Here is an 8051-nt window from a genome sequence, read left to right as displayed (position 1 = left end):
TTTAGCTATTTACTTTTATTTTTAAATTTAAAATATTATTTATTTATCTACTTTTTGTATTCCCAATGAAAAAATAAAATAAGATTGTTTATTTATTTATTAATATAACTGTACACCGTAGCAACTCAACAAATCTTTAGCCATTTTGTAGAGTCGGATGTGAAGCATTTTTTACTATAATGCTAGTTAAAAGAACTTTGTAGTTATTTTGTTGAGCACAGTATGAATGCTTTGAGACATTTACAACATTGTTATTACTCAAAACCTTCGAAAAAAATATTAACAATCAAAGCCAAATTAAGTCCCAACTAGGAGGATGAAGTTGGGTAGAAAGTAGTAATTACTTCAGTTTATTAATTGAACATATAGTATTTTTAATATGCAATTTTTTTTAAAAATAAAATAAAATAAAATAGAAGGAGAAATTTTTTTTTTTTTATTTTTTTTTTTTAATATTGTTGTATAATGTGTGTGGCCTAGTGGCTTGGTGCCTAGAAAGTTTGGTATGTCTGTCTCAGCATCTGAATCATTCTCAAAGGTGTTTCCATATGGTAATATTAGAACAATATAAAAATACTCAACGGTTGGAATCATTTCAACAAAGGCTAAATGCTTTAATTAAATGCTTGGCTTGTCATTCTCAAAGAATTTCATTTTCCTTATGAAGCTCTTCCTTCGAGGTCTTTGACTGAATTTATAGGACATGCTGTCTCTCTATGTATTGTAGTTTTCAACTATTTAAATTTTATTTTTTATTTTTTTGAAAAAAAAGAAAAGAAAATATGTTGTATGGGGGTCAAAATGTGGACAATTAAAAAAAAAACTAAATTACAATGTTGTAGTTATGATATTTAATATTTTAAGTTGGAACTCCCATATTGTGTAGTATTAAAATATTAATTAAATGATTAAATTTATTATTGTTTATGATTTAAACTTTTATAAGAATAAGTAACTACTAATTTAACAGTGTGGAGGGACTCTTCTTATTGTTACTGCATGGACACCAAGCTATTCTCTTTGAACCATGTGCAAAATGTTGTCTTTAAACATAGGGAAGAATCTCCCCTCCCTCTCCTTCTGGAGTAGGATCTTCTCATCCATTTAGTTAAAATAAGAGGGCATTTTTGTCCAAAAATTTGTCCAAACTATTTTTTTTGGACAAAAATGTCCTATTGTTTTAACTAAATGGATCTCCTACATTTGATTTGAAATGGAGAGGATCCAGGTCCCTCTCTTCTGGGCGATATGTTGGATAGAGATTTTCAGCAAAAAACCTGTCATATGACTTATTTGCTTAAACAGATCTTGGGTAGTCCACCCATCTCGTGGGTGAAAGTTTTGTAGGGAGCTTTTTCACTAGGATAATACTATACATCCCAACACTTTTTCTCAAATTTCTTTTTTCAAATGATCTGGTCTATTTAATAAATAAATAGATTTATATTTTTTTTTTCTTAAATAAATATGGGGTCCAAATCATTTGAGAAAAAAGTGTTAGGATACCTAGCAGCCCTCTTTTCACTAACAATTCAGAGTACGAATTACTAAAAATCCAAATCCTTATATGCTCCTGTTGCAACCAATCTGAACTTGAATGTATCTAATTTATGAATATCCAGGTTTAATTTATAAGGTAGAAATTTCCTTCAAACCAGTCTCAAGGAAATATTATCAAACTTATTCAAAATAATACTAAGTATCTATAAATATTTAAAATATACATTAAATTCTTAACGTCATTAATAACAGTTTACTAACTTAAATTAAATTTAATGCACCTTTTAAATATTTATAAATATTTGATACTATTTTAAATAAATTGATAGATCTTGTTTGGGGAAGATTTCTGTCATAATTTATATATAATCTCCAATTGTGGCTTGCCTTGCAAAGGCAACCTTTTGCTGTAAATGGACATTGACCTTTTCAAAATAATATAACTTCATTAAATAAATTAAAAATATTCCGGTAGAAGTTTATTTTAAAAATAGCAGAAAATGTGAGTTAGTAAAAAAAAAAGAAAAAAAATTGTTAGTCAATGGAATGAATAATTATATATTTTACAAACAAATAATCAATCAAAATTTATACATAAATATAAAAAAAATTATATATGCGTTGCACGGATTACCCCCCGGTCCTTTTCATTCTTCCACCTCACTCACTATAAATATGCAATAAAAGCAGCCTTATATAGTGCACAGTGACAGAGACCGACAATGCAACAAAAATTGTAGGGATGTTGGAATTTCCAACAAAACTGGAATCTAGGATCCACTCTTTTATATATATATATATATATATATATATATATATATAAAAGAAAAAGGCGGGCTAATAATCAATAACAGAAAAGACTTTAACGATGAAAATTATAAGTACGCTCTTAAATTTGATTGAGTCATAACATGAAACAACTCCGTCAAAATTTTAATACAGGTCAATTTATGAATAGATTGAGTTGAAATATATATTTTGCTCGATTCACCTAAAATTCTAATTTTGCATATGCAAGTAATATTTCAACATACAAGCGAATAATGTCTACGGTCTACCAAAGTTGGGTTTTAATGTCCTTGTCTGTACACACACTGTGCACCCCAAGCACCAAAAGACAAAAGATTATAGAGGTTTATTGGAGGCTCTGGAGAACCACCTACAATGCTTAAGTTAATGAGGGTAGGAGACAAGGTGAATTGAGAGTTTAAGTAAAGGCATATTAATGTGTACCTAATAAAAGGTCGACCCCTCCTTATGTAGGCTTGTTGTTTCCGTCTCTCTTTGGTAAGACTTTGTGGACTCTCAGACCCAGTCTCCCTAGGCCCGCTGTTCCTGTGTCCTTGATAGGTTCAAACACTCTTCGGTCAACTTTTTAGAGATGGGTATACGCTTTCAAGCTTTAAAAGTCCTTAAACAACATTTCGTGGTTGAGCATACTTAGTATCCCCCAATTTTCTTGGCCGACTTAACTACGTATCAATCCATGAAAATTATAGCCAATGAATGAATTCTCAAGGGATGGCCTTAATTAAGGGCCCAGTGGGGCAGGTATACCAGTTCTAAAGTCTTAACTAAAAGTGGGAATTCTTAAAGCCATTAACATAGTTGTCTACAAAGTTACCCTCTTTAGTCTTTATTCCTCCAATTTCTCTCCTTTGGCTGGGTAGACTATATCTTTCTCAAGGAATTGGATAGATCTTCTTTTACCACTGTGAAAATATTGCTTTTGGTCCTTCAATCTCGAATATAATGCAACATTTTGGATACTTTCCTCTGTCTCCTAGACCCTCAATATACTTTGCTTGATCTATTTTTTTCTTTCCTGTTTAAAGATGTAATAAACTCTTTTTTCTCGCATCAAACATGTACATTGGTGTTTGAATACTAAGAGCTCTAACAACAAACACGATATAATCTATTCCCTTCCTTATACATAGGAAATTAAAAAAAAAAAAAAATCACAAAAAGTCACATGCAGCAGCTTCCCTAAACATTAGGAATGCTACAGTACTACCCAATGTATAGGGAACAATAGAGCTTTCATATACATTATTTTAATATAAATATTTTTATTTCTTCTCTCATCTTCTAAGAGCACATTTAGGCATCCTATAATATATTCCCTCCCTATACATAGGAAAAAAAAAAAAAAAACCACAAAAAAGTCACCTACAGCAACTTTCCTATTGCTTTCCTAAACATTGTGAATGTTTACAGTGCTAGCCAATGTGTAGGGAACCAAAAGAGCTTCCCTATACATTATTTTAATATAAATATTTCTCTTTCCTCACTCATCTTTCATCTTTTTACCTTTTATTGAGGATTATGTTGGGATTTTATAAAAAAATTGGAGAGTATGTAAGAACTTGTATTTTGTAAAGAAATAATATTTTAATGGTATATGGAAAAAGGTAATGGAAGCTATTGTTTGAAGTGTATTTGGATAGAAAAGCAAAAAGTAATTTTGTTTCCTAAACTTAGGAAAAATCAAATGAAAACTGCTATTGGTGCTCTAAGGTTAAATGCTAGCTTTTATATAGGCTATAAACCTAAAACCAATGAAATTCTAAGTTACTAGAATCATTTTTATTTTTTATTTTTAAAAAGTAAAAAAGAAAAAAGAAAAAAGAAAAACCTAGTGTTAAGATAAAGAAAATTACTAATTGACTCCTAAATAAGCAAAGAAATGAGAATATATATATATATATATATATATATATATATATATATAAGCTAAATCAAGGACCCTAGTTGTTACTTGAAAGTAGGGTACAACTTCTCTTGCATCACTCTCAACATTTTCATGTCTTCCTCCCGGATCGGCGGATCCGGTTATTTTAATAATAGCATGTAAGCTAGATCCATTCCTCCCACATAAATACTTACGCATATGGTGTGTATAAGATATTGTACTTTTTTTTTTTTTAAAAAAAAAAAGTATTTAAAATATGTTTGAAACGTTATGCAACAAAGCTAAAGTAAAAGTTTGGAGAAACTTCAGTAAACTCTCCCGAACTTCCAGCAGATTTGACAAGCACCCCCTAAATTACTAAAACTCTCACTTAGGCCTCTTGAACTTTGATTTGCTCTCACTTTGGACCCTTATATTAGTTTTCAACGTTAAAGTCAAACAATTTGACTTTTTATACCTATTTTACCCTCAACCAAAACTACACCGTTTTGGGCTTTAAAACTACATCACCACCCCCAGCCCCTTGGGGGTGGTTCGGCCACCCCCAAAACACCCGATCCTCCCCCTTTTTTTTTTTTATTATTATTATTATTATTTTATATTTTGCTTTTCTTTAAAAAATAAAATTTAAAATTTAATGCCAAAAACGACGTCGTTTTGGGCTGGGTAGGTGTTGTAGTTTTAAGGCACAAAACGGTGTAGTTTTTGGGTGAAGGTAAAATGGGCATAAAAAGTCAAATTGTTTAACTTTAACGTTGAAAACTAACAGAAGGATTTAAAGTGAAAGCAAACCAAAGTTCAGGGGGCCTAAGTGAGAGTTTTGATAATTCAGGGGGTGCTTGTTAAATCGGCTGAAAGTTCGGGAGAGTTTACTGAAGTTTCCGCTAAAAGTTTTATGGAGTATGCATTGTAACTTAGAACCTAGCAGAAAAATCAGAATTTTGTGGAATTCTAACTTTGCAACTTCAAATTCTAGTTCATGATTTTGCAACCATATGCCCATATGCAATACCCTAAAAGGCATGTAATAATAATAATAATAATAATAATAAAATTAGTTGTTATTCTAAGCAATAAGAAAATGCCACTTTTTGTTATGAACCTTTTCTTTTTCTCCATTACCTGACAATTTAGTTATGATACATTGAACTTATTATGGCCGATTTCTAAAGTATTATCTCTTACCAAAAGTTATGATCTGCTCAAAACTACATGAAAATATTAATAAAAGTACACATAATCTTGTCCATTCTTCTTTTCAGAATGCATATGAATTTACGTGACACTTATCATATTATCTCTTAAATAATTAAATTTAATTGTAGCTAACATCACTTGAAATATCACATCAGTTTGTGAGGAGGTTGAAATAGAAACTGTAGTACTAGTATTTTCCAAATTATAGAATAGATGGTCTTGGACTTGATAGAATTCTATGTAATTTTGTGTTTCGGATTATCAATAATTTAGGTAACAAATATAAGATAGCTAATATGAGACCCACATACTCAAATAAATTTTGAGCTGACCATCCACTTGTTTGGGCAAAAGGTCTCACATTTGCTTCAAATCGTTAGTAAATTACTGGGGATTCGGATCCCTTCGGTTTTGGTGCAACGATTATCCCGAAAGCAATTCGGACAACAAATTGTTATGGATATGGATCCCTCAGTTTTGGTGAAGGTACTCTCACGTAATTGGGCCCCATAATTACAAGGTATCTCCACCACGTGTAGGGCAAAGATTGAGTCCCAATGATGCCACAAAAAAAAGAAGGCCATAAAGTCTATGACATAATGAGAAAGCTAATTTGCAAATTTCCCTCCTTTTATAAAAGTGTGGAAAAGAGAAGTGGGGCCAAGGGAGGCCTAAAAACAACTGAAAGCTGAAACTTGTTTTGCAATTACAAACAGCTGGCCAGATCAAGCACATGATTGCGGGGCCCCCAATTGGTGAAATTATCATGTCTTTACTTCCACTTGGAAATCACTTTGATTCAACAAGATTGGATGATCATCGCCACTGAATCATATTATTGTCAGCTACAGTTAGTGCTTTTCACTTACGGGATAATTGCCCAATGCCCCATTTTGAATATGGGTGATGATTCGTCTTCGTGTATTAGATTCGGATCGTTTAATATTCTATTTTGAATATAGGTGGTGATTCGTCTTCGTGTATTAGATTCGGGTCTTTTAATGTCCCATTTTGAATATGGATGGTGATTCGTCTTCGTGTATTTGATTTGGATCGTTTAATTAAACAGGTCAGACTATTTAATCTTAATATACTAAATTCGGTCCGAATTCGCGTGTCGTATAAAAAATTGTCAGTCTTAAACATCGCTTGTTGGGTTTGGATTATGTCGAGACATGTGTATAAAACTATACAGATCATCCCTAACCTAACCTAATTAATTAAACGAATCAAACTTCTTAACATTAACCTGTTTATTTTATGTTGGATTTAGGGTACTCAGTTTTAGATGTCCATAGAAGTATGTACTGCGTCGTTTTTGTTTTTCATAGTGATTAAAATGATGTGATAATTGATTGGGATCAAAGATCCATTTAATTATTCTTCAGATTAGATTTTAACATATCTTATAGTACATAGTTTTCATGTCGTTTAAAATCTTTAAATGATGTAGTATTATATAAAATTCAATAGGAAACATCATATTTATTTAGTTTGATTAATTACCAACTTGAGTGTTAAAAGAGCCCCATTGGGCCAAATTGAGTTGGCTCCATGGATGTTCTCCTCACATGGGTGATGGGCCAATCATGAACTCACGAGCATGTTGTAGAGTGCTGAAGCCCAAAAAGAATATAGGACGAAAACGTGTTGAAATGATGGGCCTCGAAGATATTTCTAGGGCCTCTGGTCAGTGTACCTCTCAAATCAATTTTTATCAAGTGTTTTGTAAACAGTACACTACACCACCCCTCTATTAGAAATCAAATCACTGAAAATGTATTGGTTCAGAGTATTGTGTTTAAAAAATTTGTGATTTGAAAACGAAAAAATATATATATTTTCAAATTGCAGATAAATTGGTGCATTTTTAAAAACGCTCGCATGAATCCGTGTTACGCCATGGATTTAAGCAAAGTCGTCTTCTATTTCAGTCATAAGCCTAATCTTATCTGGGCTGAGCCCTGACACGGTTGTATGGGCTTTCCAGCAGGCCAAGGCCCATAGGTCTTCAAAAAAATAAGGAAAATCGTCTTCTATTTCAGTTATAAGCCTATCTCTTATCTGGGCTGAGCCCTAACACGGTTGGTTGTATGGGCTTTCCAGCAGGCCAAGGCCCATAGTTCTTCAAAAAAATAAGAAAAAGATAATACTACGCCCACCGTGGGGCTCGAACCCACGACCACAAGGTTAAGAGCCTTGCGCTCTACCAACTGAGCTAGACGGGCTCTTGTTCAGTTGTGTCAAGGAAGTTATAATAACAATTAGATTGTCTGGATAAGGTATAATCCAATCTTGAATATCTTTTTGTAGGTGTTTGCCCCCCTATTGAATCAGGGAATTGAATTCATTATAGAAATATGAATTTAATTAGACTTTTTATAGTGGTTATGGGAGTCCAAACCATATCAATTCTAACACGTGAGGGTTGGACCTGCTCTGATACCAATTTGATGCAACCAAACATCTTTGTGGCCTCACCATACCCTAAGAATGAAGAAAGTTGAGGAACATCAAGATATAGATATTGATGATTCTTTCTGGTGTTGGAACACCTGAATATGAAACTGCTGCTAGGAGTTGATATGATTTTAATGTACCACATCAATCAAAATGACACTGATGTTGACAGAGACGGACCCAGGGGGGACCGGGGGTG

At 32.5% G+C, this 8051-nt stretch overlaps 1 non-coding gene across 1 annotated transcript; it reads right to left on the bottom strand.

Annotated features, from left to right (window-relative positions):
- Positions 1–7547: 7547 nt before the first annotated feature.
- TRNAK-CUU (transfer RNA lysine (anticodon CUU)) lies at positions 7548–7620 on the bottom strand. Its single transcript has one exon. It is a non-coding gene; the product is annotated as a tRNA-Lys (tRNA).
- Positions 7621–8051: the final 431 nt, after the last annotated feature.

This window comes from Corylus avellana, chromosome ca3, assembly GCF_901000735.1.
Source record: "Corylus avellana chromosome ca3, CavTom2PMs-1.0".
In the NCBI taxonomy this organism is placed as follows: domain Eukaryota; kingdom Viridiplantae; phylum Streptophyta; class Magnoliopsida; order Fagales; family Betulaceae; genus Corylus; species Corylus avellana.
Note: the sequence above shows the minus strand (reverse complement) of the source record. Positions and strands in the feature narration are given on the sequence as shown.